This window comes from Halichoerus grypus, chromosome 1 (genome assembly GCF_964656455.1).
Source record: "Halichoerus grypus chromosome 1, mHalGry1.hap1.1, whole genome shotgun sequence".
NCBI classification, from domain to species: Eukaryota; Metazoa; Chordata; class Mammalia; order Carnivora; family Phocidae; genus Halichoerus; species Halichoerus grypus.
Window position 1 is genome coordinate 175,881,346 of NC_135712.1, and position 8,757 is coordinate 175,890,102.

The 8,757-nt window shown below is 40.1% G+C and overlaps 1 long non-coding RNA gene across 1 annotated transcript; it reads left to right on the forward strand.

Moving 5' to 3' along the window:
* The first annotated feature begins 1,977 nt into the window (after positions 1-1,977).
* LOC118522535 (uncharacterized) lies at positions 1,978-8,233 on the forward strand. Its single transcript, XR_004910671.2, has 3 exons — positions 1,978-2,214; positions 3,982-4,055; positions 7,184-8,233. It is a non-coding gene; the product is annotated as an uncharacterized LOC118522535 (long non-coding RNA).
* The last annotated feature ends 524 nt before the right edge of the window (positions 8,234-8,757 follow it).

An 8,757-nucleotide genomic window follows, 5' to 3' on the forward strand; every position in this document is an offset into this window, starting at 1 on the left:
GCTGTCCCGTCCCTACATTTCTTTCTTGTAGGATGTTTAGCGGCATCCCTGGCCTCTATCCACGAAATGCCAGTGGCACCTATCTATCATCCACCTTCGTAACAACCAACAGTGTCTCCAGATATTGCCAATATCCGATGGCAGAGAGGGGCAAATCTGCTCCCAGTTGAGAACCTCTGAGCTAAAGGGAGGAAAAATTAACAGTCCTTAACAAAAAGAAAAAAGAAAAACCTAGAAATTATAGTTATAACATGTGCCCTAATTTAGGTTCTCCCAGAAGGCGACTGCCATATAAGGGTTTGAGCAAATGTAGTTCATTTGGGAGGTGGTACCAGAAAGTGCCAGTAGAGGAGGAGAAAAGTGAGACAGAGAAAGGGAGAAGCCAGTAGAGATGAGTTAATGAACAGATTATTGCTGTATGCCATTGGGAAGACCGCTGGGAAACTGTGAAGAACCTTACCTAAGAGGTAAGAGACATGAGGTATTTACCTACTCCCCTCCCTAATTGCTACCCCCTACTGGCTACTCCCAGGTCACTGATTCTCTAATACTTCATGCCTGTTTCAAGGGGCAGATTGCCAGAGAAAGCCCTCAGGGACAGCATCAGGTGATTGCAGCAGGAAGCTTTAGGTATCTACAGCAGTGGTTCTCAAAGTGTGGTCACTGGACCAATAGCATCAGCATCACCTGAGAACTTACTAGGAATATAAATTCTCAAGCAGTACCTAAGACTGAAGCAGAAACTTCAGGGCTCAGGCCCAGCAGTCTGGTTTAACAAGCCCTCCAGGTGATTCTGATGTACACTCAAGTGTGTGAACCACTGGTCTAGCTCAGTGCTTCCCAACCAGGAGCAATCAGGCAACTTCTGGAGACACTGTTGGCTGTCATAACTGGGATGGGGATGGGACTACTGGCATCCAGTGGGTGAGGCTAGGGATTCGGCTATACATCCTACAACATCCGGAACCACCACCCCCCTCCCGCCCGCACAACAGATTTTTTTTAACTGGCCCAAAACGTCAACAGTGCCAAGGTTGAGAAATCCTGGGGATGGAGAGTGATGAAGAAATAAGGGTGGGCATCAACAGCATCTCCCATATGATGAGTTTCACTTTTTGTGTGCTTGTTTAATTTTCTTCCAAGTGCTGTTGTGTGTTTTAAATATTGTAAACATTAATAAACATCCGGTTAATCAACATAGTTTCTATGTACACACTGCTGTTACCCTTACTTCTTTTCACTCTGGGTAAACCCTCTAAGCCTCCCTCTTTCTCCTCTCTTCGACTACTCTCCTTGGAATGCTCTTTCTCTTACCTTTCCTTGCTGAATACAGCTAACACTGCTGTCACCGTCCCAATGCTTCCTGTCATATTTATCCAATGATTTCTAACGTAAGGGCTCCTTCAGAAAAGCAGGTTCCCTTCCCTGTGAGCACAACATATATTGTCTTATTATCAATCCGTCCAGTTCCCAGCTCCCACAAACCTCAGAAAAGGCATAAAGGTTAACACCTCCTCTCTAATTTTCATTCCTCATTTTAGGTGAATAAAGTTGTCATTGAAATACTCTGGTATTGTCCAACTTCATAACAAGGCATGTTAAAAACAGTCATAGTAACTAACATGCCTTGGAATTTACTTCAGCGTAGCACATTTGTTTAGAATGTAGAGATGCCCACAGCATGGGTGTGTTGTCCTCATTGTTGCTGTAAACAACCAATCGTCAGCATTCATTCTGTTTCAAGCAAAGCATGCTAAGTATTTTGCAAAATGTGGTAGGCAGAATTTTGTCCCCCATGACTCTGCCCCTTGGTGTTACCTCCGAGACCACGTTACATGGCAAAATGTACTTGGCAGATGTAATGAGGGTTACTAGTCAGTTAACCTTAAAATAGCTATAGTGGCCTGGTTTATCCAGGTGAGCCCAAAATCATCACACATGCTCTAAGAAGCAGAAACAGAAAAGAGCATCAGGCAGAGTCTGCAGAAGGGAAGGCAGAGAGATGCCGAGTACAAGAAAGGTTCAACATGCTGTTTATGGCTTTGAAGATGAACAGGGCACACACCAGGGCACAAAGGTAGCCTTGAGAAGCTGAGGATATCTCGCAGCCAGTAGCCGGCAAAGAAATGAGGATCGCAGTCCTACAACTACGCGGAACCAGTCTAGCAACAACCTCAATGAGCCTGGAAATAGACTCTCACCCAGCCTCTCCAGGTAAGAGCCCAGGTGAGCTGACACTTGACACCTTAATTTCAGCCTTGTGGGACCCTAAACAGACCACCCCATTGAGCCTTCCTGAACTCCTGACTTACGGAAGTGAGGGGATAATAAAATGGGTGTTGTGCTAAGACACTAAGTTTGCAGTAACTTGTGAGGTAGCAATCGAAAGGTAATGCACAAGGGCGCCTGGGTGGCTCAGTTGGTTAAGTGTCTGCCTTCGGCTCAGGTCATGATCCCAGGGTCCTGGGATCGAGCCCCACATCGGGCTCCCTGCTCCGCGGGAAGCCTGCTCCTCCCTCTCCCACTCCCCCTGCTTGTGTTCCCTCTCTCGCTGTGTCTCTCTCTGTCAAATAAATAAATAAAATCTTAAAAAAAAAAAAAAAAGCTAATGCACAAACAGTATTTCCCTTTCTCTTTATGGCAACACTATAAGGTAAACTTTCTGTATCTGTATTGAGAAAACAGAGGCTCAGAAATATTGATTATATTGATCAAGGTTGCAAAGTTGGTAAGTCAGAGAGTTGGGGTCAGAATACAGATCTGTTTGCCACTGAAGACCATAGCCTTACCAACTGTTCAAATTTTTCCTTCAAAAGGCAAGCTATCAGAGTTAAGAACAACTCGTTTTAATTTATCAGTTTATCTGGTGGTAATTCTAATGGATTTGAATAATTGAGTTACTCACACTAAGATCAAATAAGTCTAGTCAGGAAAAAAAATAATCCCTAAGTCACACAGGCATTAGAATAAATAACTTTCATTCAGTTTTGGGTTACTAAATATTATCTAAGACTGATCTGGATAATATGATCATCAGATAAAGTGTGTCACCCATTTGAAAGCAGCACAAACAGAACATTATGGTCCATTAAAATTTTTTTTTTTCATTTCACTTAGTACAAAATAAGAAGTATATTGATGCTATAGTAGACTTTATGGGGATGGGTTCTTCCATTCTCTCCCTAACCCTGTCAAATCTAACACTAGCAAATTATTTTGAAAACAACATTCTTAATACAATGTCAACATTAAAGACCTCCCTACAAAAGCACTTTAAAAAGTGGGGCACTTGTCCTAACATTATGCAATGTTTGAAGACCTTTTCTTCATTTTTCAGGTTCTTATTTAAATCCGCAGTGATGCACAGCAGGTTGCGTGAGGCTTTTAGTATAAATACAATTGTACTTAATTCAGTGAGAGAAACTTGAAAGTGAACACATTAAGCACTACATATTTTTATTTCACATATAATGCCTAGAGAAAAGCAAAGGCTACCAAAAGAGGTTAAAAAAGATGACGATGAATAAATAAAATATGTTCACGACAGGATAACAATCTGGGACCAGCTGCTGCTGAGCAAACATTTATTATTACCATCCATCTGAGGTTTCACAGAAAATAGAATTTCCAGAAAGACAGTGAACAGGAAATGCATATCTGATAATCAAATATGCAAAGCTCCCACCTCCTAAGGATAATTGTTTCCCAGAGAAAAGCTTGAACCTATTTAAGTAACATATAAATAACTCAAAGCCTGCATGGGGATAAAAGGAACAGAGCTCAAATCTGTATACAAGCGGACCAAGAAGTAAATTCTATATTGTTTTGGCAGAGAAACCTGCTAATAACGTTAAAATCTCCCTTATTTGTCCTAAGTTTGAAAATAATTTTGGGAGGGAGTTGAATGGTTTGGCGATCTGACCTTTCTCAGGATCTATACTGCCAGCCCCTTGGTCTGAGCCATTTCTATCTCTCGCCTAGAATACTGCAGAACCTGCAAGCTGGTCTCCTGATTCACCATCACAAGATACCAGCCAGAGCAATCCATTTAAAATGTAAGTCAAATTGGGCTATTCCCCCTCTCAAAACTCTCCAGTGGATCCCCATTTCATTCTGAGTCTAAGACTTCAAAGGTCTACGTCTTCAAACATGCCATAATCTGTCCCACCTCGCACACCCCTTGCCAATCTGACCTGAGTCCTTACTACTCTCCCTTTAATCTCACCCTACTCCCGCCTCCTTGGTCCCTTTGTTGTTCCTCAAACAAGTCACGGAAGCTTCCACGTTAAGGTCTTTGCACTGACTGTTCCTACTTCCTGCAAAACTCTTCTTCCGTACGGCAGAGTTCTTTGTTCAAATGTTCGAATTTCTTAAACAACCTGCCCTCACACTCAGTTTGAAAAATACATTCTACCACCCCATCGCACTTGATCCCTCTTATTCCAGCTATTTCCTCCCCACCCCCAAACTCCTCATCACCTTCTACCATACCATATAATTCACTTAATAGGTCTACTGTTAATTGTCTCTTCTATCCATTAGAATTGAAAGTCCAACAGGACACAGTCTTTGTCAGTATCTAGAAGTGCTGTCCAATAGAAATGTGATGAGAGCCACATACATATTATAAATTTTTCTGGAAGCTTAATCAGATCAGTAAAAGACCACTGGTGAAATTAATGTAAAATATATTTATTACATATACTACTATATAGTAATATATCCCTTAAATATTATCACTTCTCTATGTGGCACTGGCCATATTTCAAATGCTCAATAGCCACATAGGGCCACTGGCTCTGGCACTGGATAGCCCAAAGCTGGAACAATCTGGACACATTATAACATCCAAATTATGTTGGTTCAATTTACTGACCTTCAACTTGTTGAAAAAATGAGTAAATGAGATTCCAGGGGTGTCCTGTCTGCAGTTATCTGTTCTATGGCAATTGATCACTGTTTTGTCCTTGTCTTGGTCTGAATCTCAGTACAACAGAATCAGCACCCTCTCCCTCACCTGTAACAAGTAACCCATCACTTGTTACATTGTGCTTAGTAAGTCACAAGAGGTTTCCCTTCCAAGTCCCAAGCATGAATAAATTCTCTAACTTTTCCAAAGACTTGCAATTGTTATCTTTTCTTGGTGCTTGGATGTCTCTTAGGAATATGATCAAAGCAGTGAACCCTCCTCAAAGATAAAAATGCATTGACACACTGCACATTTTGCATACAATTTCAGGGGCTTCATAAAATGCTGGTTAAGAACCCTCGTGACAGGGCAAGCCACCAAGTAGGTTTTCAGGATCCATTCAGATAAAATGACCCTCAAAGCTTGCATTATTCTGACCCTCTAAGCCTATAGCCTATATAATTCCAAATCTGTGGGGCTCTGAGCAACCCAATCCAAGCAATCTTTTCTATTCCCACTTTCCATGTTCCCCCACAGGATTAAGTAAACTCACATGAATTTTCCTCATTGTTTCCTGACTCTTCCCATTCTCTCAAACTTGACTTTGACTCCATTCTTGAATTTGCAAGTCCCTGCTACTGTATTTCAGCAGATGGGCCAGGCTTTACAGATATATATTAAAGGTGTGTCCTCTTTTCAGAATAAATGATTTTCCAAAATACGTAAACAGTGAGGCAGTGGCTGTTCATCCTAGATGGTTACTTTTCTTCTAATATTCAATGGGATCTGTATTTTCTGCACTAAACTTCCTAACAATGTATAAATTGGATTTGCATTTAACAAGACCACATATAGTACCTGAGATCTGCCACTACTTAGGATTGACAAGTAGGTTTTATACACACACACAAACACACACACACAAACTTGGTGTATATAAAGCACATGTATGTAAAGCACCATATCCTTGGTGCATGTAAAGTATTATATATATATATGCAAGTGTATGTGTATATATATATATATATATATATATATATATATATATATGTACACACACACACACACACACACCAAGGAGACACTTATATATCTCCTTGGTGTATGTAAAGCACATGACCACAAAAAAAGGATGCATTCTTATTTTCTAAGATACATCCAGAACAGACGCTGTCTGTGCTCTACCCATATTCACACTCTTACAACCACAACTATAAGCCCCTCCATTTCTTTCTGAGGAATTTTTCTTTCCACCGGAGCCCATTTTGCAACATGAATAAGAGACTGGAAGTGTTGGAGAATCAACCCCTCACCCAATAACTCATAAGATCTGTTGTATAAATACATGAGTCTTGGTATATAAATCCTTGCCCATTGGGTGGGATAACTCAGAACTTTGTGTTTCCTCCTGTGTCCCACACTTACCACAGAAGCCCTTAGTTGCATGGTACCTGACTTGAAATGCACCATTTATAGCTGCCTTCTCTTCACTTTTACACTGCTCCATTCTTTCAGCACATCCTTGGATCATCTCCCAGGAATGCACTTGTACTCAAGTCCTTGTCTCAGGTTCTGCCTCTGGGGGAATCCAATCTAAAGCATATCCTCTGCAAAAGATCTCCATGAAGTAGTGATACAAATGAAAATGATTTTAGTGGCCTGGAAATAAATGCCAAAGTCAAGGAATGAGCTAAACTAATGGGATGAAATCTATGATATTTGATAAACTGATCATGTCTTCTGAATAATAATAACAAGTAATAATAAGAACAAGGGACAGTACAAGAATTTACTGTAAGACAGAGAGGATTCTGAACTCTCTTCAGTGAATACACAAGACAAACTTATCATCATTGTCAATGTTAGTTAAAAGAAGTAAAGACAGATGACTTCCTATTCAATAGTACATACTCATTTATATTATGGGCAAAACACAGGGATAGGTGATGACATATAAAATATTAAGTGTTATTCAATTTAACTATGGTTATTATAATCATTTTTATTAATAAGAACAGCAGGTGTCATTGGTTCAGTGCCTATAATACACAAAGGATTATACATGTTTTATCTCATTTCATCTTCCCAGTAAACATATGGAATAAAGAATTCCATCCCTGATGGTTAAATAAGGCCATTGAGATTCAGAGATATCAACACATCCAAATTTAGAGAATGAAAAACTACCAGAGTGAGGACAAATATTCAGATACTCCGTTCTATTAACAGTCATTTGGCAATCCATCTCTCCTCCTTTTGTCGTCTGTGCACTAGGTGTGGGACCTTCATACTGAGAGCCCATGATGCAAGCTCAGCCCGTGTGGTTGGTTCATGATCAGCTGGAGTCAATGAGGTGCCATGGCACATTGACTAGGACATCTGGGGAAGAACTCACATCTTTCCTGAAGTATTTAAAGCTGGGATAGAAGAAACGTTGCAAGTACTACAGTGATATGCACGCTTGAAGAGATGTAGATGCAGATGAACTTGAGAAACTGGGTCCTGGGGTGACATCACTCAAGCCTCTTCTCTGAGTTGAGTTTGATCTCCCCTGGTGTAACAGTTGCAGGAGACAATTCCATTATTACTTGACTCAGTTTTCATTTAGTTTCTCTGTTTCTTACAGCTAAAGGGAAAAGGACTGATAAAAAGCTGTAAATTCATTCCCAAGCATAGCCCTCATCTTCTGGAACTGCGTGACCTCATTCAAACATGCCCGGTTCAAGATTCTGTGACCATTCTGTGAGGGTGTTATGACTTTTGCTTTTCTTTCTTTTAACATTCCACATGACTTTCCCTGTAGGGAAATCTATAGCTTCATGTTTTTTCATTCTGGACATTCATACAGCTCTTCAACAGACAAAGAAAATTCATTTGCCATTCGACCACAGTAGTTTTTATTGAAATGAATACTCTTACAATTACTATAGCTTCTGCCCTGGTCCTCATACAGTCAATTCTCAAGAGAACAGCCAGGGTGATTTTGTTGGGGAAAAAAAAATGGCAACAAAATGAGATACCATTTCACATCCACTGAGATGGCTACTGTCAAAAAGGTAGCCAACAAATGTTGGTGAGGCTATGGAAAAATTAGACCCCTCATACATTGAGCCTGAGGATATAAAATTATGTGGCTGCACTGAAAAAAGTTTGGTGGTTCTTCAAAAAGTTAATACAGAATTTCCATATTACCAAGAAATTCCACTTCTAGGTATGTACTCAAAAGAGTTGAGAGACAAGGTAATCAAACAAATACTGGTAGGTGAAGGTGGAAACAAATGATGAATGCTTCAACTGATGAATGGATAAACAAAATGTGGTATATACATACCATGGAATATTATTGAGTCATTAAAGTAATGAAGTGCCGATACATATTACAACGTAGATGAACTTAGAAAACATGTGCTGAGTAAAAGAAGCCAGACACAAAAGGTCACATATTATACGGTTCCATTTTCATGAAATTTCCAGAATAAGTAAGTCCATAGAGACAGAAAGCAGATTGGTGATTGCCAGGTCTAGAGGGATGGGGAGTGGGGAATGACTTCTTAGTAGGGATGGGGTTTTCTTTTGGGGTGACAAAAAGTTTTGGAACTAGATAGAGGTAGTGGTTATGAAACATTGTGAATGTGGTAAATCCCACTGAATTGTTCATTTCAAAATGTCTAATTTTATATTCTGTGGATTTCACCTTTTTTTTTAAGTGGCAAAAAATGTCAGTTCAAGTCATTCATCTTGTCAAACTCTCCAATGACTTCCTATTTCACTCATGGTAAAAGACAAAATCCTTACTGTGCCCTGTAAGAAGGCACACAATCTGATTCTCTATTACTTTTCTGAGGCCC